At 45.3% G+C, this 20,992-nt stretch overlaps 1 long non-coding RNA gene across 1 annotated transcript; it reads left to right on the forward strand.

The window, feature by feature from the left end:
- The first annotated feature begins 660 nt into the window (after positions 1 to 660).
- On the forward strand, positions 661 to 1,953 carry LOC109943149 (uncharacterized). Its single transcript, XR_002265836.1, has 2 exons — positions 661 to 1,251; positions 1,317 to 1,953. It is a non-coding gene; the product is annotated as an uncharacterized lncRNA (long non-coding RNA).
- The last annotated feature ends 19,039 nt before the right edge of the window (positions 1,954 to 20,992 follow it).

Here is a 20,992-nt window from a genome sequence, read left to right on the forward strand (position 1 = left end):
TGTTATCGGGTCGTGGCAACCAACTATTAGTTAGATCAGCCGTTAGCTAGCTTTGCTCCAGTCGGAAGTCAGAGTACTTCAAGATCCCTCTCCCTTCCTCCATTTGGTATGAGGGCGAGTGGTTTTGTGTGAGGAATGTGGCTGCGAGCGCTCCGTTGTTCACCAGCTGTGAGTCAGTGTCCTCGGATGAGTGGCAATGCAGTGGAGAGGCCAGCCTCAAAATCGAGGTAGGAAACCTGTTGATGGCGGTCAGTACGTTGAAGCAGCGGGGTCTCTCTAGCGCGCGGCTGGTGCGAACCTTCATGCATCGCCGGTCCAGCCTCTGATGGCTCACCAGAAACTGATGCATCAATACTCCAAGGTCAACAATCCCGACCATCATTCCCCTATACTGCTTGCTCTATCTAAGATCGAGGCCAAGGTTACAATCATCACGGTGTTGTCGTTGGATGAAGTGACGGTAAAGGATGAAGTGACGGTAATGCCACACAAATCAGTAAAGGATGTGGTCGCGACGGTGAGGGGAGGGCCTCCGGCTCCTTTAGCCCCTGATCTTCCTGCGCTGGATGAAGTGACCACCAACGAAGAATCTGGGCCCCCCGTGCCAACCTCTCTGCCTGTCTAAGGGGTGCCTTATAGTGATGCCTTCCTCCATGGTCTCCCCGAGGGAGGTTTCAGCTGCTGGTGTGTCTCCCCTTAACGGAGCTTCATCGGAGGAGAAGGGTGCTCCAGCCCCGCTGCTGCCGCCACCAACCCCATGTGCTGAGGTGGAGATCGTTCAACCTGAGGCGGTGTCATTATTGGTTGTCGCTTCTACTCTAGCAAGAGTCATGGTCCCTTCGCAGGCAAGAGGGCGCCGGGTGGACCATCCTTCTTCTCTTCGTGACACGCAGGGCCTAGATGTGGAGGATTGGAGGCGAGTCGAATCGGCTTCGTCTCTTCACGCTATCCGCCCAGCAGGAGATGGAGAAGCTCCGTGTGGGGGTCGTCCATTCCATGGCAAAGTAGCATGAACTTGTTGAGCTCTGCTCTAAGACCAAACGACTTGAGAGTGAGGTGACCCAACTACATTCTAAGGGCGAATGTGCCTGGGTCGAAGCCAATCACCTTCATGTAGAGGAGACCCAACTCCAGGGGGCCTTCATGAGGTGAGCTTCCGGGTCAGCGAGGCCGAGTCATCCCTTGGTAAGGCCAACGTCCACCTGGAGAGGACAAATGCAGAGCTTTCGTGAGAGCACGACGCTACAGGGGGTGGGTCCCTTTCTCACTCTTGTACCTTTTTGTCTTTGGTTGATTTATCCTTCCTTCCTCCTCAGAGCTCTGGAAGATGTTTTCTCGGGCTGATGACGCCAAGAGAACAACATAGGAGGTGAAGGCAACAATTGTGGCCTAGGTGCGAGAGCTTTCGCTTGCTGGCGATGACGCCATTCTCGTATTGGCCGAGACGGTCACTGCACTCTTCGAGCAGAGCACGGGCTTTAGGAGTTCCGCCTGGTCGTTGGCAAGGTGTGCGCCTTGCTTTTGTCGTCGCCTCTAATCGAGGTGCCCTTGGTCGACTGGTTGCGGTCGCTTCCTGGCCATGTGGAGCATGTCATCGTTGAGGGTGTGTTCCATGGGAGCGACCTAGCTCTTGGGTAGGTGGTCTCTTACTTTGATGAGATCTACGTTGTTGTGATCGCCGAAGGCTTCGCCTTGGGCCAAATTGACGAGGAGCTAGACTCTATTAAAGATCAAGTCCACACTTACGCTAGATTGCTCGCCGAACGGGTGGATGTGAAGCCCCTGCTGACTGGCCCCTGAAGTCTAGCATCGCCCGCTAGTGACCTGCCCACTAGCGCCAAGGTCGCTTCTTGTTTTTGTCCCTTTTTGTAATAATTTCCTTGGATGGACAAGATCTCCACATGACATGTTATTTCCGCTTCAAAACTTTCGCCCTTTGGATTCCGGTCTCAATGCCTTTTTCGGAGTCCACGGATCATTGTGGTAGTGGTTTCTTCTATGTTAGTTGGCTGGCGTGATCTTCGGTAGGTGTAGATCCTTTTACTTGCTTCCTGCGGGGCGTGGCGGCCTAATCGCCTTGGTGACTTGGTCATGACACTTCGATCGAAAACATAGTCTGGGGCATTGGTACTTAGGTCGGGGAAAACTAATCTTCTGTTTGGTGGGGTCTTACGAGGGCAAAGCGATTGATGTGAATCTTTTGATCTTCATTGATTTCTCTCTTAGCAGATACAGGGTTTGCGATTCATATTTGATTGAATCTGCCTTTTCTTACAAAACCTATATGCTAAAAATTCCCACACACGGGCTTCCCCTTGCCTCCCTTTTGCCTAGTAATGATCCGATCTACGCGCGCTTGGCGATGTCCACGACGCTGGCTGGTGTGCCTGCCTCACCGCCATGGTCCTTAGAGACAGGCTCCTAGAGATCGATCAACGTGGATGCGAGCTCGCAATTTGCTCATTTGCATGTGTACGCCATCTTGATAGACGTGGAGGCTGTGATGATCCCGCGTGGTACGACCATGAATTTGCGTAGCACAGCCTCCCAAGTATGGCGTTTTACAATCCTGAAAAGTCCACCACCTCAAACTATAGTCGTTCGGTGCGAAAATTGGTGTGCTCGCCAAATGTGACAGGCAGCGTGATCCGCTCGAGTGGGTAGCCCTAGGTTGCGGGTATGACGTCGTGGAATGGCGACGTGCTCAGTCGCAGCGCAGAGCGCGTGATCCCCAATCTGTTGAAGGTCTCAATGTACATGATGTTGAGGTCACTCCCCCCTTCCATGAGCACCTTGGTGAGGCGCTTAGAGCCTACAACCGGCTCGATGACGAGGGGGTAGGCCCTAGGATGTGAGATGATGTTGAGCTGGTCGCGGCGATCGAAGACGATCAGAAACTCCGACCACCGAAGATATCGTGGAATGGTCGGGTCTGCTGCATGGACTTCCTGGTGGGTGATCTTGATGCAACGCTTATCGTCGTAGGCCTCTGCCCCACCAAAGATCATGAGGCACCTCGTTGGCTTGGGAAAATCTTCGATGGGGACCTCCTGCTCCGTCGGCTTCGCCAGCTCCTCTAGCCTCGCTTTCTTGGCAGGCGGCTTAGAGATAAAGCGCTTCAAGAGCGCACACTCACAAAGCTTGTGTCAGATGGGGAAGCTGTGCTTTTGACACAACGAATCCATCATCTTTTGGAAATGGTCGCCACCGTTCTTGGGCGGTGGCCAGGATGGTCAATCTATGGTGGCGACTTCCTCTTCGTCGCGCTAGGAACGGTGGTTCCTTCGACGCTTGTTGGGGTGTTCCCGATGTTCCCTCCTTTCTCCGTTGGGCTCGCCAGCCTCTCGTGGGCCCTTTCCCTTGCGGAAAATGGCTCCCACTGTGTCCTCCCCGTCAGCGAACTTGGTCGCTATGTCAAGTTGGTCCATTGTTGTCCTTGGTCTTTTCTGGTCAAGCTCGTGGATAAGCACTTCATTAGTGGTGTCGTAAGTGAAGGTGCTCACTATATCCGTGTCGGTGGCATTAGATAGTTCATTCCTTTTCTGGAAAAACCACCGGATGTAGTCCCGTAGGCTCTCCCCGCTTCTCTGGGTGCACCTCTTCAGGTCCCAAGAGCTTCCTGGTCGCTTGTAGGTGCCCTGAAATTTTTTGAAAAAAGCCTTTTAGAGGTCGACCCAGTCGTGGATGGTTTCAGTTGGCAGGTGCTCGAGCCAGTCTCTCGCTCCCTCCGTGAGGTGTATGGGAAGGAACTGGATGATTAGGAAATCATCCTTGATCCCCACCATGTGGCATGCGAGGCGGTAGTCTTCCAGCCATATGCGGGGGTTAGTGGATCCATCATACCTAGAGATGTTTGCTGCCACGCGCACCTTTAGGGGGACTACGCCTTCATGATTTCGTGCCCGAAAGCACGCGGTCCCGACCCTGGTGGGCTGGGGCTACGCTCGCGCCTCCTTTCGCACGACTGCTCAACTTCCTCTTGTTCCCGACGCCTCTTGTCGAGGATGTGTTGGGCGTCACGGATGTCCTCGAGGCGATCCTTCATGGGGACGTGCGTCCTCATGGACGGGGTGGGTTGTGCCCCCCTGCTCTGTTTGCGAGCCATGGCTCTCGGTCCCAAGGGTGAAATACCGATCGATTTTGGCTTGTTGCACTACGGCTCTTTCCATGAAGTTGCAGAGTTCCAGTACATCGTCTTTGCTTTGGGCCCGCCTGGCACCGGGATGGATCAGAGCATCATGGCCACTGCAGCCATGTTCTGCGCGGGGTTGATGAAATATTTTGTGGCATCGCTGCTTTCAACGAGCTGGTCACATACCTTCCTTGGTCGTGGCCTTTTGGCTTCAAGGCGCCTTCGCTCGACATCACCGTAAACACGATTGAGATTTTGCACGAGGGCGTCGAGCTCCTCCTACTGTTGACGGAGGGAGGCCTCACGTGCTAGGATGTGCGCTTGCCGCTGGCATTGGTACTCTTCTTCTTTATTGGGGGGCTCCTTTTTCCCTCTGTCGTTGTTGTTTGGCGGGGGTGAAAGTCGCCTAGAGGGGGGGTGGATAGGCGGAAACTGAAAATTTACAAAATTTAAGCACACTACAAGTCGGGGTTAGCGTTAGAATAAAAACCGAGTCCGAGAGAGAGGGGGAAAACAAATTAATCCAAGAAAATAAAGCGGATGACACGGTGATTTGTTTTACCGAGGTTCGGTTCCAAAGAACCTAGTCCCCGTTGAGGTGGTCACAAAGACCGGGTTTCTTTCAACCATTTCCCTCTCTCAAACGGTCACTTAGACCGAGTGAGCTTTCTCCTTAATCAAACGGGTCACTTAGACCCCGCAAGGACCACTACAAACTTAGTGTCTTTTGCTTTGATTACAAGTCACTTAGAGAACAAGAATGAGGAAGAAGAAAGCCAACCAAGCAAAACAAGAGCACAAGAAAACACAAATGATCCTCTCACGAGTCTAAATGCGCTAGAGTGGATTTTGAGACTTTGAGGGGATCGATCTCTTGAATTGTGTCTTTGGAGTGGTGTATATTGCTCTTGTATTGAATGTGAAGGAGTGAATGCTTGGATGGTTGGAGTGGAGGTGGTTGGGTGTATTTATAGCCCAACCAACAATTCAACCGTTGGGGAAGGCTGCTGTCGATGGGCGCACCGGACAGTCCGGTGCGCCAGCCACGTGACCACGTCACCCAACCGTTAGGGTTCTGACGGTTTCGACCATTGGAGCTTTGACTTCTTGGGGCACCGGACAGTCCGGTGCCGCACCAGACATGCACTGTTCACTGTCTGGTGCGCTTTCTGACGGCTGCTCTGACTCTACGCGAACTATCTGCGCACTGTGCGTTGTCAAACGACCGTTGGAGTCGACCGTTGTGCTGGCTAGCCGTTGCTCCGCTGGTGCACCGGACAGTCCGGTGAATTATAGCGGAGCGCGGCCTCAGAAACCCGAAGGTGGAGAGTTGGAGTCGATCACCCCTAGTGCACCGGACACTGTCCGGTGCGCCAGACCAGGGTTCTCTTCGGTTTCTTTTGCTTCTTTCTTTTGAACCCTAACTTTGATCTTTTTATTGGTTTTTGTTGAACCTTTGGCACCTGTAGAATATATAATCTAGAGCAAACTAGTTAGTCCAATTATTTGTGTTGGGCATTCAACCACCAAAATCATTTATAGGAAAAGGTTAAACCCTATTTCCCTTTCAATCTCCCCCCTTTTGGTGATTGATGCCAACACAAACCAAAGCAAATATATAAGTGCAGAATTGAAGTAGCTTGCATAAGGTAAGTGCAAAGGTTTCTTGAAATTAAACCAATTTATAGTTTTACTAGATATGCATGGTTGCTTTCTTTTATTTAACATTTTGGACCACGCTTGCACCACATGTTTTGTTTTTGCAAACTCTTTTGTAAACTCTTTTCAAAGTCTTTTTGCAAATAGTCAAAGGTATATTAATAAGATTGCAAGAGGTATTTTCAATATTTGAAAGTTTCTCCCCTGTTTCAAATGCCTTTCCTTTTGACTTAAACAAAACTCCCCTAGATGAGATTCTCCTCTTAGTGTTCAAGAGGGTTTTACCAATTTTTGTAAATACCAATTGAAAGAAGATCAAATATTTTAAGATACTGTTGGGGATTTGTTCTCAAATGCTAAGAGTTAAGAACAAGGCAACATGAAAAGTGTTAAATATTAAAGTCCTTCGTCCTTCAAGACATTATGTCCCTTCGGATATAATGAATTCCGGACGAAGGTTGTGAAGGAAAAAACCTTCGTAAGCACAATAAATGATAAGGAAGAATTCATATACGAAATACGAAAAATAATATAGACATTATCATTAACTTATTTTTATTTGCATTACTATATCCAGAATAACAAATTATAAATGTACCTTCGGTTTGACAGAAAGTAAAGGTACAGGCGTGATGCAAAAAGCGAATGCCAAGTCAGCGTGAACAGTACGGGAGTACTGTTCATCTATTTATAGGCAAGGGGCGCAGCCCATGTAGAATTACATTCATGCCCTTTACATTTATCAATAACTCTATAGTAATTCTTCGATGTCTAATTTGCCTTTTCATCTTTAAGTCGGTTCCCCTTTTCTGCTATCATGCCGAAGCTTTTCTGCGCACAGCTTCGTGATCACCTTATCCTTCGTCATAATCACCTTTCGTCTCACTCAGGCTTCGTCCTGACCATGCTCTTGTGTACTCATGACGCGATGCTGAAGATACCTATTCACATATTTCACTTGGAAAACATTGTCAAATCATGTTTTTGTGGACCTTTGGAAGCCGAAGGCCCCCAACAGTAGCCCCTCGCAATATTAATTTATTAGTGATAAATTCATATTGCGATATGGACGAAGGCCTTAAGCCGAAGGTCCGAAAAAACACCTTCCCTTTGCTGGAATAGCAACAGTCATTGACAAGCGGGACCCCCCAGTTTTTAACGCACTAGGTGTATAAATAAGAGCTCACCACGAGTTCATTTGGCACGCTTTCTTGCCATCTGCTTTTGCTCACTCGAATTTTAGCCCTTTCGCAACAACAATTGCTTGGCTTTTTAAATTTTTAAGCTTCGGTTTCGAGAGCACTTTCTCAGCATTTTCGAAGATGTCTGAAGATAAGAAAGTTGTTGCTGAATCAAAGCTGAGCCTTTCTGAGGAGATGCATCTCGGCTTTCTTCAATCAATAGCAAAGACAAATACAGAGAATATTACTAGGGAGATTTTGGAGGCTTTATCTGAAGACACTGGTGACAGTGACAGTTATGATGTGGATAGTGGTGGTGAAGATTCCGAAGATCGACCTTGGCGACCAAGCCATGCGGTTTTTGGTAAATCAAGTATTAAACAAAGTCATCTTGTCAATATGAGGGGTAGATATTTTCGGGACTTGTCTATTGTGAGGGCTGACGAAGGAGAGAAAACTTGTCCGACTCCCGAGGAGAATGAAGTCGTGATATTCCGAAGCTTCTTAAAGGCTAGACTGCAGTTTCCCTTGAGCAGTTTTGTCGTGGAAGTACTGAAGATATTTGAAATCTGCCTTCATCAACTTACTCCCGAAGCAATCATAAGGATGGGCATCTTCGTCTGGGTCGTGAGGAGCCAAGGTTTAGAACCAAATGCAAAAAGTTTCTGCAACATACATGAGCTATTGTATGAGACAAAACCCTGGGGTAAAGAGCAGTATCACAACAATTTTGGCTGCTACAGCTTCGGCGCCCGGTCTGGGTCAAGCTGTCCCGTGCCAACCTTTCGAAAGAGGTGGCCCGGCGACTGGATGACGGAATGGTTTTATGTGAAGAATGACTTGAAAACACGGGAAGATTTTAAAGATATCATTATGCGCCCTATCTGGCAACGCTTCGGCCTCCGGAGGCCGAAGGTGGAAAAGGATGAAGCAGCCGAAGAATGCCAGAGAGCCTTCGGCGTGGTTTGCTCTTTTATTGGGACAAGGGATTTGATCCAAGAACACATTGCCTTCAGGGTATGGCCACTTGCAGAAAAGTGGGAAATGCCGAAGGAAACCGTCAGGGAACCTGACGAAGGTGGACTAGTTAGACTAAAATACACATTCAAATACGGAGATAAGTTCGTCGAGCCAGATGATGACTGGCTAAAAAGTATTGAGGCCATAAGTGATGAACTGCTTGGATCATACTCGAAGGCCGAAGATACTGCACTATCAGCGGCCTTCAGAGGCCGAAAGAAGAAGAGACTCAACCGAGTATTTGATGCAATTAGGTTTATCTACCCCGACTACCGTTATCCAACACGGGGTCTGAAAAGAAAAAATACTGCTTCAGCAAAGGAAGTTGCTTCAGCCGCTCCTAGTGAGCCGGCGCCGGAGAGGAAAAAGATAAAGGTTCTTACTCACCGGCCACGGTATATTGAACCGGCCACAGTGCCTGAATATGTCGGTGAAACCTCTTCGGCCACCGAAGCCAAGGAGCCGGCTCCCCTACCGAATGTTGAAGAGCCAATCATAATGCCGGAAATGAAGAAGATAGAAGAACCAAAGGCTACAGAAACAAGGACATATGAAATTTTAAGTCCTTCAGCAAAAATTGAAGCACCAAAGGGCCAAAAGGGTCCAGCAATGACCCCCAAAAGAAAAAGGATGGTTAATGTGCTGGATGTTTTGGAGACAATAAAGTCTTCAAGCACGACTCCGAAGAAAATTGTTGAAACTTTCGAAGTGCATATTGAAGCCTTTGGTGCCGAAGCTTCAAAGCACCAACCTGAGACTGAAGTTGGGCCTTCAGAGCCCACCAAGGTGAAATCCTTGGAAGCCGAAGAAACAGAAATAGCAGAACAAATTTTGGCTGAAGAAACTGGCACTACCGCCCCCGAAGCATCTTCCGAAACCTTCAATTATATTTTACGACATGCTTCGTGGAAAAAGTTGACTGAAAAAGAAAAGCAAGAGGCCCAGTTTTACGCCCAAAAACTGAAATATCCAAAGGGAGCGTTGATATTCAACGGCAGCGGAGAAGAAGACTTCTTGTGTTGTCTCCCTGACAGCAAGGAGATTTCTGTCTGTCGGGAGATGAGCAAGAGCTTCGGATTCCCAACACTAGAAGACGGGCTCTCGGTGTTGTCGAAAAACGAGCTGGCCGACAGCTTGGCGTACAATAGCTTAAAGGTGCAAAAATGAGGTCTTTGTATTATTTATTGAAACCAAAATTTTTCATTTGTTTAAACTTATTGAAACCAAACTTTTTGCAGGGCCTTATACTTAGCAATGCCCTCAGGGCTCAAAAAGATGCTGAAGACGAAGGGTGTGTTATGGCCCTGAGCAACCTTCGTTCCGAAGTAATTGAACTAAGGAACGAAGGTCTCGAAAAAGATAAAATATTATATTCATTGATAAATAGAATAAAAGAAGACGAAGCTACTTTTAAAGCTCAAGTTGAGGCTCAGAAGCGTGAAATTGACGATCTTCGAAAACAACTAGCCAGAGCTAAAGAGGAGCGCACACTTGAAGAAACAAAACGAGAAATCAGTGAACAATGGGCAAATCATTTGGAGAAAAATGTTGAAGAGCTTCGTGCATCTAAGAAAAGATGCTATGAAAAATCTATGGAATGTGTTAAGACAATAAAAACCAGCTTCGCCAGCGTTGGCGCATGTTCGAGTGAGGAGAACTTCATAAGGGGTGACCCCGAAGGCCCAATTGGATGGATCAGCCACGAAGCTGAAGCTTTTGAAGAAATTTTAAATAGTCGAGGAGACATATGCGCCTTTTCGGGTGCCAGGGGGATTGCTACCATTTTGGAGAGGAAAGGCTGTGACCATGTAAAATTCTTAGCATAATCTGAAGCCGCCTTATCCTCTGAAGATATAAAAGACCCTTCGGCCGAAGCGAGCTTGATCGGTGGAAAATTTTTCACCGACATCTGGGACAATGGTGGTCGGGAAATGGCCCAGGAAATTATACGAAAAAGCGAGAAAGGCATTCATGACGCTAGGAAAGTAGCAGAGGCCACTGAAAAAGTGCGGATCCCGAAGAGCAATTAGGTATCGACTAGTGGTTTTTCGGCTCTTTGTTGTAATTTTTTATTTCGAACTTGTTTACGTTTTGTAATAAAGCTGTACTTTCTTCTCCCTCAGAGCCTACCGAGCCATCGGCGGACCCCCACGCGAAGGGGGACGACGAAATTAGAAAAATGGCCGAAGCCATCATGGATAAAGTTGTTGATCAGCTACTAAACGAAGCTACAGAAATAGTTCTAAGGGAAGATTAGATGTTATTGTAAAAACATTTAGAATGTAATGTTTGTTGAGAAACATGTGTAATATTTTGTAACTTTGAATGTAATATATTAGCTGTTTATGGTTCTATTCTTTACGATGCATGAAACTTCTTATACATACCGTTTTTGAGCCTTCGGCGAAAAAACACCTTCCCTTCTTTTCATGCTTCGTAAATAATATTCGTGTTCTCATAAAATCAGTAACCAATCCTCGTAAAATCAATAACCAATAGATCTTTCCATTTCAGAGTTTGACGAAGGTATAACTCTTCAATAACTATTTTTGTGCTCTGGCACTATTTCTTCGAAACAACCTTCGAATGTCAATACTGAGACCCCCTTCTTGCGTCGTTGATGCAATATGATGTATGATGTTATGCTATGCAAATGATGTGATGATGTGATGTTATGCAAAATGATATTTGCCGAAGATCGATGTTTTTTCACTGTAAGCCTCCCTTAGGAGCTTCTTCGCCTTTTACTTTCAGCGGAATCAGCGTTTATTTTTCGCTGTAAGCCTCCCTTAGGAGCTTCTTCGCCTTTTACTTTCAGCGGAATTAGCATTTATTTTTCGCTGTAAGCCTCCCTTAGGAGCTTCTTCGCCTTTTACTTTCAGCGGAATCAGCGTTTATTTTTCGCTGTAAGCTCTGCATTCCCTTCGGAACGACTTTTGAGCAGAAAACTTACGCTGCGCTCCCTTAGGAACGACTTTTTGCTGCTTCGAAGAAATTATATTGCGTTCCTCAGAACAAATTTTTGATAATTCGAAGGTCCTCCTTGCCACCATAAATTATTATGCTTCGGCAACTTAAGCCTATGGAGAAGATATGTTTTCATTTTGGTAAAAAGCGAAACTGTTACAAGAGATTGAAATCGACAAAAAGCACTTAAGCTTCCCATAATTGTTCCTTATTAAAAAGAAAATAATACTGAATGCGAAATGTTGCTGTCGGGGTAGGATATTTGTCAGTAAATATGCTTCGACTCTGGCACAGTACTATTGACTGTGCGAGCTTCGGACTCTTCTCTGAAATCCCGTTGGAGGTGAGTGTGCTGACTCCCTTCTGGCTGCTGGCCTCGTTGCGTTGGTGGTGGAGGTGGAGGCTGTTGCCAAGATGCCTGAGGTTGGCTTGCCGAAGCAACAGAAGCTGCAGGGTGGTTGCCTACATACTCTGGAATGTAAGGCGAATGGTACGAAGCAGTATGCGTGACTTGATTCGGCTGACTCTGTTGTGCTGCAGCTTCTGCTATCTCCTTTTGCTTCTGGATGGTAACATGGCACATCCTGGTGGTGTGGCCCTTGTCCTCACCACAGAATAGACAAAAAAAATTCCTGGGTTGATCCCCAAACCTTCCTCTGAAGCCCCTGGCGCCTCTGCCCCTTGGAGCTGGCGGCCAGAAAGAGCTTTGCTGCTGCCCCGAAGCTTGCGAGGAATACTGTGGCCTCTGTTGTTGGCTTCCTCTGTCATCACTCTGAGTAGAGTTGTGAATTGACCTGACGTGCCTCGGGTGGATTCTTCCTCCGAAGCCCCTAGTCATTTCAGAGAACCTGTATGCTTCTTCCCTTCTTTGGCGGAAGTCATTGTCAGCTCGAATATACTCATCCATCTTCTGGAGAAGCTTCTCCAAAGTTTGAGGGGGTTTCCTGGCAAAATATTGGGTTGAAGGTCCCGGTCGAAGCCCCTTAATCATGGCCTCAATGACAATTTCATTGGGCACCGTTGGTGCTTGTGCCCTCAAACGCAAGAACCTTCAGACATACGCCTGAAGGTATTCTTCGTGGTCCTGGGTGCACTGGAACAAAGCTTGAGCAGTGACCGGCTTTGTTTGAAATCCTTGGAAACTGGTTATCAGCATGTCCTTCAGCTTCTGGCATGAGGTGATTGTCCCTGGCCAAAGAGAGGAGTACCAGGTTTGTGCAACACTCTTGACAGCCATGACGAAAGACTTTGCCATGACTGCAGTATTGCCACCATACGAAGATATGGTTGCTTCATAACTCATCAAGAATTGCTTCGGGTCTGAATGTCCGTCGTACATGGGGAGCTGGGGTGGCTTGTAAGATTGGGGCCAAGGTGTAGCCTACAGTTCTGTTGACAGAGGAGAGGTATCATCAAAAGCAAAATTTCCATGATGGAAATCTTCATACCAGTCGTCCTCGTTGTAAAAGCCCTGCTGATGAAGCTCTCTGTGAGGAGGCCTTCGGTTCTGCTCATCTTGAGCAAGATGACGAACTTCTTCAGAGGCTTCGTCTATCTGCCTTTGAAGGTCAGCTAGACGAGCCATCTTTTCCTTCTTCTGTTGGACCTGCTAATGGAGCATCTCCAAGTTTTGGATTTCTTGATCCAAGTCGTCCTCCTGAGGCGTTGGACTGGTGGCCTTCCTCTTCTGGTTTCGGGCCTCCCTAAGAGAAAGAGCATCCTGATTGGGATCTAGTGGTTGCAGAGCGGCAGCCCCTGTTGCTGAAGCTTCCTTCGGCGGCATGACGAAGGTTGATGCTTGCCGAAGGTGTTCAAAACTCAAAAAATGGAAGTGAGTTCACCGGAGGTGGGCGCCAATGTTGGGGACTTGTTCTCAAATGCTAAGAGTTAAGAACAAGGCAACATGAAAAGTGTTAAATATTAAAGTCCTTCGTCCTTCAAGACATTATGTCCCTTCGGATATAATGAATTCCGGATGAAGGTTGTGAAGGAAAAAACCTTCGTAAGCACAATAAATGATAAGGAAGAATTCATATACGAAATACGAAAAATAATATAGACATTATCATTAACTTATTTTTATTTGCATTACTATATCCAGAATAACAAATTATAAATGTACCTTCGGTTTGACGGAAAGTAAAGGTACAGGCGTGATGCAAAAAGCGAATGCCAAGTCAGCGTGAACAGTACGGGAGTACTGTTCATCTATTTATAGGCAAGGGACGCAGCCCATGTAGAATTACATTCATGCCCTTTACATTTATCAATAACTCTATAGTAATTCTTCGAGGTCTAATTTGCCTTTTCATCTTTAAGTCGGTTCCCCTTTTCTGCTATCATGCCGAAGCTTTTCTGCGCACAGCTTCGTGATCACCTTATCCTTCGTCATAATCACCTTTCGTCTCACTCAGGCTTCGTCCTAACCATGCTCTTGTGTACTCATGACGCGATTCCGAAGATACTTGTTCACATATTTCACTTGGAAAACATTGTCAAATCATGTTTTTGAGGACCTTCGGAAGCCGAAGGCCCCCAACAGATACCAATTTAAAAAATACTAACCAATTGAAAACATACCAATTTTGAAATATGTCAATTAAAAAAATTCGAAAGGTGGTGGTGCGGTCGTTTTGCTTTGGGCTTAATATTTCTCCCCCTTTGGCATTAATCGCCAAAAACAGAGTCTTTTGAGAGCCCTTTTATTTTCTCCCCCAATGGTACAAATAAATATGAGTGAAGATTATACCAAAGTGGAGAATGGTGCGTAGTGACGGTGAAGGGTAAATAATACTGATAGAGTGGAGTGGAAGCCTTGTCTTCGCCAAAGACTCCATTTCCCTTTCAATCTACGACTTGGCATAGGAATACACTTGAAAAACACATTAGTCGTAGATATAAAGAAGATATGATCAAAAGTATATAAATGAGCTATGTGTGCACTGTCTCAATCAAAATTTCGGGAATCAAGAATGTTTAGCTCATTTTTAAGTTTGGTAAAGGTTTTCTCATCTAATGGTTTGGTAAAGATATCGGCTAGCTGTTCTTTGGTACTAACATAAGCAATCTTGATATCCCCCTTTGTTGGTGATCCCTCAAAAAGTGATACCAAATGGCTATGTGCTTAGTGTGGCTGTGTTCAACGGGATTATCTGTCATGTGGATTGCACTCTCATTATCACATAGGAGAGGGACTTTGCTCAATTTGTAGCCATAGTCCCTGAGGGTTTGCCTCATCCAAAGTAATTGCGCACAGCAATGCCCTGCGGCAATGTACTCGGCTTCGGCGTTAGAAAGAGCTACTGAGTTTTATTTCTTTGAAGCCCAAGACACCAGGGATCTCCCCAGAAACTGACAAGTCCCTGGTGTGCTCTTCCTATCAATTTTACACCCTGCCCAATCGGCGTCTGAATATCCTATTAAATCAAAAGTGGATCCCTTGGGGTACCAAAAATCAAACTTAGGTGTATAAACTAAATATCTCATGATTCTTTTCACGGTCCTAAGGTGAACTTCCTTAGGATCGGCTTGGAACCTTGCACACATGCATATAGAAAGCATAATATCCGGTCGAGATGCATATAAATAGAGTAAAGATCCTATCATCGACCGGTATACCTTTTGATCTACGGATTTACCTCCCGCGTCGAGGTCGAGATGCCCATTTGTTCCCATGGGTGTCTTGATGGGCTTGGCATCCTTCATTCCAAATTTGGTAAGTATGTCTTGAATGTACTTGGTTTGGCTGATGAAGGTGCCCTCTTGGAGTTGCTTTACTTGAAATCCTAGGAAATACTTCAACTCCCCCATCATAGACATCTCGAATTTTTGAATCATGATCCTACTAAACTCTTCACAAGTAGATTTGTTAGTAGACCCAAATATGATATCATCAACATAAATTTGGCATACAAACAAATCCTTTGCAATGGTTTTAGTAAAGAGTGTAGGATCGGCTTTTCCGACTTTGAAGCCATTAGTGATAAGGAAATCTCGCAGGCATTCATACCATGCTCTTGGGGCTTGCTTGAGCCCATAAAGCGCCTTTAAGAGTTTGTAAACATAGTTAGGGTACTCACTATCTTCAAAGCCGGGAGATTGCTCAACGTAGACCTCTTCCTTGATTGGCCCATTGAGGAAGGCACTTTTCACGTCCATTTGGTAAATCTTAAAGCCATGGTAAGTAGCATAGGCAAGTAATATGCGGATTGACTCAAGCCTAGCTACGGGTGCATATGTTTCACCGAAATCCAAACCTTCGACTTGTGAATAGCCCTTGGCCACAAGTTGGGCTTTGTTTCTTGTCACCACACCATGCTCATCTTGCTTGTTGCAGAATACCCACTTGGTTCCTGCAATATTTTGGTTAGGACGTGGAACTAAATGACATACCTCATTCCTCGTGAAGTTGTTGAGCTCCTCTTGCATTGCCAACACCCAATCTGAATCTCTTAGTGCATCCTCCACCCTGTATGGCTCAATAGAGGACACAAAAGAGAAATGTTCACAAAAATGAGCAACTCGAGATCTAGTGGTTACCCCCTTATGAATGTCACGGGGTGATCTCTTTGAATTGCTTGGTGGACTCTTGGGTGAGGCGGTCTTTGACCCTGAATTTCTTGCTCATCTTCCTTGTCCTTGTCATGATCATCTCCCCCTTGATCATTATTCTTCTCTTGAGTTGGCTCATCCTCTTGATCTTCATTTTTATCATCTTGAGCCTGATTCTCATCTTGAGTTGGTGAAGATGCTTGATTTGAAGATGATGGTTGATCTTGCGCTTGTGGAGGCTCTTCGAATTCCTTAGGACACACATCCCCAATGGACATGTTCCTTAGCACGACGCACGGAGCCTCTTCATCATCTAATTCATCAAGATCAACTTGCTCCACTTGTGAGACATTAGTCTCATCAAACACAATGTCACAAGAAACTTCAACTAATCCAGTGGATTTGTTAAAGACTCTATATGCCCTTGTGTTTGAGTCATAACCAAGTAAAAAGCCTTCTACAACCTTAGGAGAAAATTTAGATTTTCTACCTCTTTTAACAAGTATAAAACATTTGCTACCAAAGACTCTAAAATATGAAACATTGGGCTTTTTACCGGTGAGGAGTTCATAAGATGTCTTCTTGAGGATTCGGTGAAGGTAGAGTCGGTTGATGGAGTAGCAGGCGGTGTTAATCGCCTCAGCCCAAAACCGGTCCGGAGTCTTGTACTCATCAAGCATGGTCCTTGCCATATCCAATAGAGTTATATTCTTTCTCTCCACTACACCATTTTGTTGAGGTGTGTAGGGAGAAGAGAACTCATGCTTGATGCCCTCCTCCTCAAGAAAGCCTTCTATTTGTGAGTTCTTGAACTCCGTCTCGTTGTCGCTTCTTATCTTTTTTATCCTTAATCCGAACTCATTTTGAGCTCGTCTCAAGAATCCCTTTAAGGTCTCTTGGGTTTGAGATTTTTCAAGCAAAAAGAATACCCAAGTGAAGTGAGAATAATCATCCACAATAACTAGACAGTACTTACTCCCGCGGATGCTTATGTAGGCTATCAGACCAAATAGATCCATGTGGAGTAACTCCAGTGGTCTGTTCGTTGTCATGATGTTTGTTGGGGACTTGTTCTCAAATGCTATGAATTAAAAACAAGGCAACATAGAATATTAAATGTTAATGTCCTTCGTCCGCTGAAGCATTATCTCCCCAAAGGATTTAATGAACTTCGGACGAAGGTCTTGGGTAATATATCACGAAGGTCGCACCTTCGTGATAATAGATAAAACAGTGCGAAATGAAATATAAAATATAAAATATAAAATATTATAAAGTAACAAGAATAAATGATATTATTCACTTATTTTATAATATGAATTTAAATGTTAAAACATAATATTTAGGTACATTTATACCTTCGCCTTGACAGAGAACAATAATTCCAGCGTAATGAGTTAGCGATTACAAGATTCTGTGAACAGTAAAGGAGTACTGTTCATCTATTTATAGGCACAGGACGCAGCCTGTAAGAAATTACAATCATGCCCCTTACAAAAGATTACAATTATGACGCAGACCCTTATGGACTAAAAAGTCATTCCATCTTTAAGTCGGTTCGATCCTTCGTCTTTGGATACGTTATAGTATCAAAGCTTCATGAGCGGTAGCTTCGGTACCACGTATAAACAGATTTATCGAAGGTGTTTCTTCCTACAGGACCTTCGGCAATGAAGCATGGTCCCAACAGTAGCCCCTTCGCGGCGCTAGATCGTTTTTCGTAACGAGCTTGATCCGTGAAAAAGTCTCTTAGGCTTCGGGAAGCCGAAGGTCCGAAAAACACCTTCCCTAAGCTCGTTGCCGGGAAACGATACAATTTCTGAGCGTGGAGCGGTCCCACCATGCAGATTCACCTTCTCCGGTTTTGTGGCCCACCGTTCAGTGGGTGCGAGCGACTGTTTGTCCGGTGTAAAAGACTTGACGATTCACCTTCTTACCTGCAGCACTATATAAACAGACGGGTAGGTGTGAAGTTACCACAGCATTCATTGCTATTACACTATTTTGCTGCCAAAAATTTAACCATAGCTGAAGCTTGACTTTTGCACTCAAACGAAGCACCACTTTGGATTCTGCTTCGTCAGAAGAAAAGCTTCGGAAAAAAGGTTATTAATTTCCAAAAAACTTCAAGAAATTCATAATCAAATGGCCAGAGTGTGCTCCTCTGCCAGGGTTGAGCGTGATGGAGATGAGACCGAAGCCACTCAAACTGTTCCGATTTCCGAAGCAATGAGGCGTTCTGGGCTGGTTTCATCAGAGGACACACCTGCTGCCGAAGCAACACAAGCTGACGTTGAAGAAGATGAGATTGAAGATGAGTATGGTGCAATGCCATCTAAACCCAGCCACTTAGAGTTTGGGAAGTCTAGTATTACCAAAGGTGATATGGCTAAGTTATTGAAGCTAGGCTATTTCAGCGAAGACAAGAAGGAGCTAATTCGCTTCGGAGGAGAGGAAGTTACCCCGAAGCCCGAAAAAGATGAAGTGGTGGTTTTTAAAAGCTTCTTCAAAGCAGGGTTAAGATTTCCCCTGCATGGGATGATTGCAGATGTTTTAGAGAGATTTGGAATTCACCTTCATCAGTTAACCCCTAACGCCATTGTTAGGCTTAGTGTTTACATCTGGGCACTCCGAAGCCAGGAGGCAGAACCACTTGCCGAAGGTTTTTGTCGGGCACACGAGCTTCATTACCAGACAAAAGCTAGAGAAGATGGGCTGCATGATAATTTTGGCTGCTACAATTTTGCATATCGGAAAGATGCCAAGTACCCAGTTATCAGCTATCATACGAAATGGCCAGCTGGCTGGAAGGGTGAATGGTTTTATGTCAAAGTGGATGAAAAGAAGGAAAAGCTGGTTCAGAGACCTTTAAGGTTAACCTTCGGAGTAACTAGGCCTCAATGCGTCATGGATCTAGATAGCCCATGCCAAATTGCACTGAGCGAATTTCGGGTTGTTGCAGAGCACATTGGCACCAGGGATCTGGTCCAAGAATCCTTAGCCTTCAGAGTATTCCCAACTTTGAAGGAATGGGACATGCCGAAGCTAAAAGGGGAGAAGAAGAAGAAAGAGCTTGTTCGGCTACCTTATCATTTCAAGTTTAAAAAACATTTTAAAAAACCTTGCCAAGAGTGGTTGGATACAATTGAGGTTATGTGCAACGAGATGCTCGGCAACTATTCTAGAAAAGAAGATCAATTAATGACTGCGGCCTTCGGTACTCGTCCGAAGCGAAGAATGAATCGAGTGATGGATGCTTTGAATTTTGATTATCCTGACTATGGGCAGTTGGGCAAAGTTGCTGAAGGGCAGAAAAAAGAGAGTTGCTAGCGCTCTTGACGAAGAAGCTACTACTAAACTGGCTAAAAAGGACAAAGAAATTTTTGAGAAATGGAAAGCTACGGCCCCGAAACCAAAAACGTCGGGCCATGAAGAAGAAGTTCCCGCGATGCCTTCTGCTGCCGATGTGGAAGAAATTCTAAAGGTAATGACTGAACCTTTGCCTATCAAGCTAAGTCCGCTGGCACCAAAACTGACGAAGATTTTTCAGAAGGAAAAGGAGCCTTCGGCCACGGAAAGTCCTGCTAAGCTGAAAAAACGGAGAATTATCCAAGTGGCCGATGTTATTCACCAGACACCACCGCCGGCGTCAGCGTCAAAAATACCAATTACTGAGAGCACTGGCGCTGCCGAAGCCGCAGCCACCGGAGCCGAAGATGCCGAAACTGAAACCGCCGAAGATCCTAATCTAGAAATCACACTTGGTGATATTGATAACATGCTTCTAAAAATGGCTGAGGAAGAAGCTGCTGCGGCCGTGGTGGACACGACAATTGAGAAAGGAAAAGAGCAAATTGAAGATACTTTGGAGGAGGAAAACTTCAATTTTCAAGATATACTAGGGCAAGAGTTATCAGAAACTGAAAAAGAAGAGCTGAAGAAATATGTTGTATCTTATGGGTACAAACCAGGGGCTCTGCTGTTTGGCGGAGTTAATGAAGGAAAACTGAGATGCCTTCGGAATCGAACCGAGGCCAAGGTCGTTAGGACTTTCTTGAAGAATGTTGGCCTGCCGAAGATTGAGGCGGACCTCTGCAGGTATCAGCGATAGCATATCGCCGGTAGCTTGTTCTACGCTAATTTTAAGGTAAAACTCTTAACTTTTTATTGTTTTTTGAATTAAGATGTTTTTTGACGAAGGTTGTTTTGCCAGAGTATACTGCTAAGTAAAGTGCTGAGGATGCAACAAGATCTTGAAGACGAGAAAAACGAAGCTACCATCAAAGATCTAGAAAATAAAGTCGAAATTTACGAAGCTGCATTGAAGAAAAAGGACTTCGTCATTCAAGACCTTGAAAATAAAGTTAAAGATCACGAAGCTGCCTTGGAGAAGGACTTCGTCATTCACTCTATGGAAGGCTCGCTGGCTGAAGCTCAAGCCGAAATTGACAAATTAAACAGCGAATTACTCATAAAATCAGAAAAATCTGAGCAAGAAAAGAAGAATCTTGAAACAAGTCTCAAGACCAAAATTGAGAAGAATTCAAATTTGCAGAAATCATTGAAGGAGCTTCAGGAAAAATGTTTAGGTTTCGGCAACCGATGTGTGCAGCGACTGAAGGATGTGTTTCACTCAATTGGAGCCAGCTCTGATAAGTTTACACCTTCAGCTGAAAACCTGCCAAGCACCTTTGAATACATTGAGGGCGAAGTTGATGCACTTGACGAAGTTATCGCTGGGCATGCCGATTTCTGCGCCCTGTTAGCTTCTCGAGGCACGACTACTGCTTTCTTGAAGGCTGGCTGCACGCACGGGAAAATTGTTAATAGGCCAAACTTCAGTTTGTCGCCAGCGGATTTGATTGACATCCCCAGCCTAGCTCGAAGCATAGGAAACAGGTTTATGACCCAGATTTGGATAAACGGCGGGCGAAAAATGGCTGGTGACGAAGCTCGGAGCCACCTTAAGCCAGTGAGACTTATACTTGTTACTTTTACCTTCTCCTTGAACTCTGCATTTTTCTCATTCGGTTTTAATATGTACAGGATGATGAAGCTAAAGAATGACGAGCTGAAGCCTTAACAGATGTTCTGAAAGACTTTGCTGCATAAGATTCTAGAGAAAATTTTGTAATATGATTGTAAAGAAACTTATGTAAATTTGTGCGTACCTTGTAATATATCTTTTCCCCTTTGTCCTTGTACGTTCTGCTTTGCTGTGGACGAAATTTTCTTTTTGAACTGAAGGTGAAAACTCCTTCCCTTCTTTTCGTACACAACGAAGCATGAAAATTTCTTCTTTCTGTTTTCCTCCGAAGCTTTATCCTCATAGCCGAAGCATCTGCCTTTTCTGTATGATATGATGATAATGATCCTATGTATGTCTAAATGAATGTTTATGAATGCAAATGTCATGATGTAATGTATCGTGCAAATGAATGTCCGAATATATATTCGAAGCCATTATCATAGCCTTCATTCC

This window comes from Zea mays, chromosome 10 (assembly GCF_902167145.1).
Source record: "Zea mays cultivar B73 chromosome 10, Zm-B73-REFERENCE-NAM-5.0, whole genome shotgun sequence".
NCBI classification, from domain to species: domain Eukaryota; kingdom Viridiplantae; phylum Streptophyta; class Magnoliopsida; order Poales; family Poaceae; genus Zea; species Zea mays.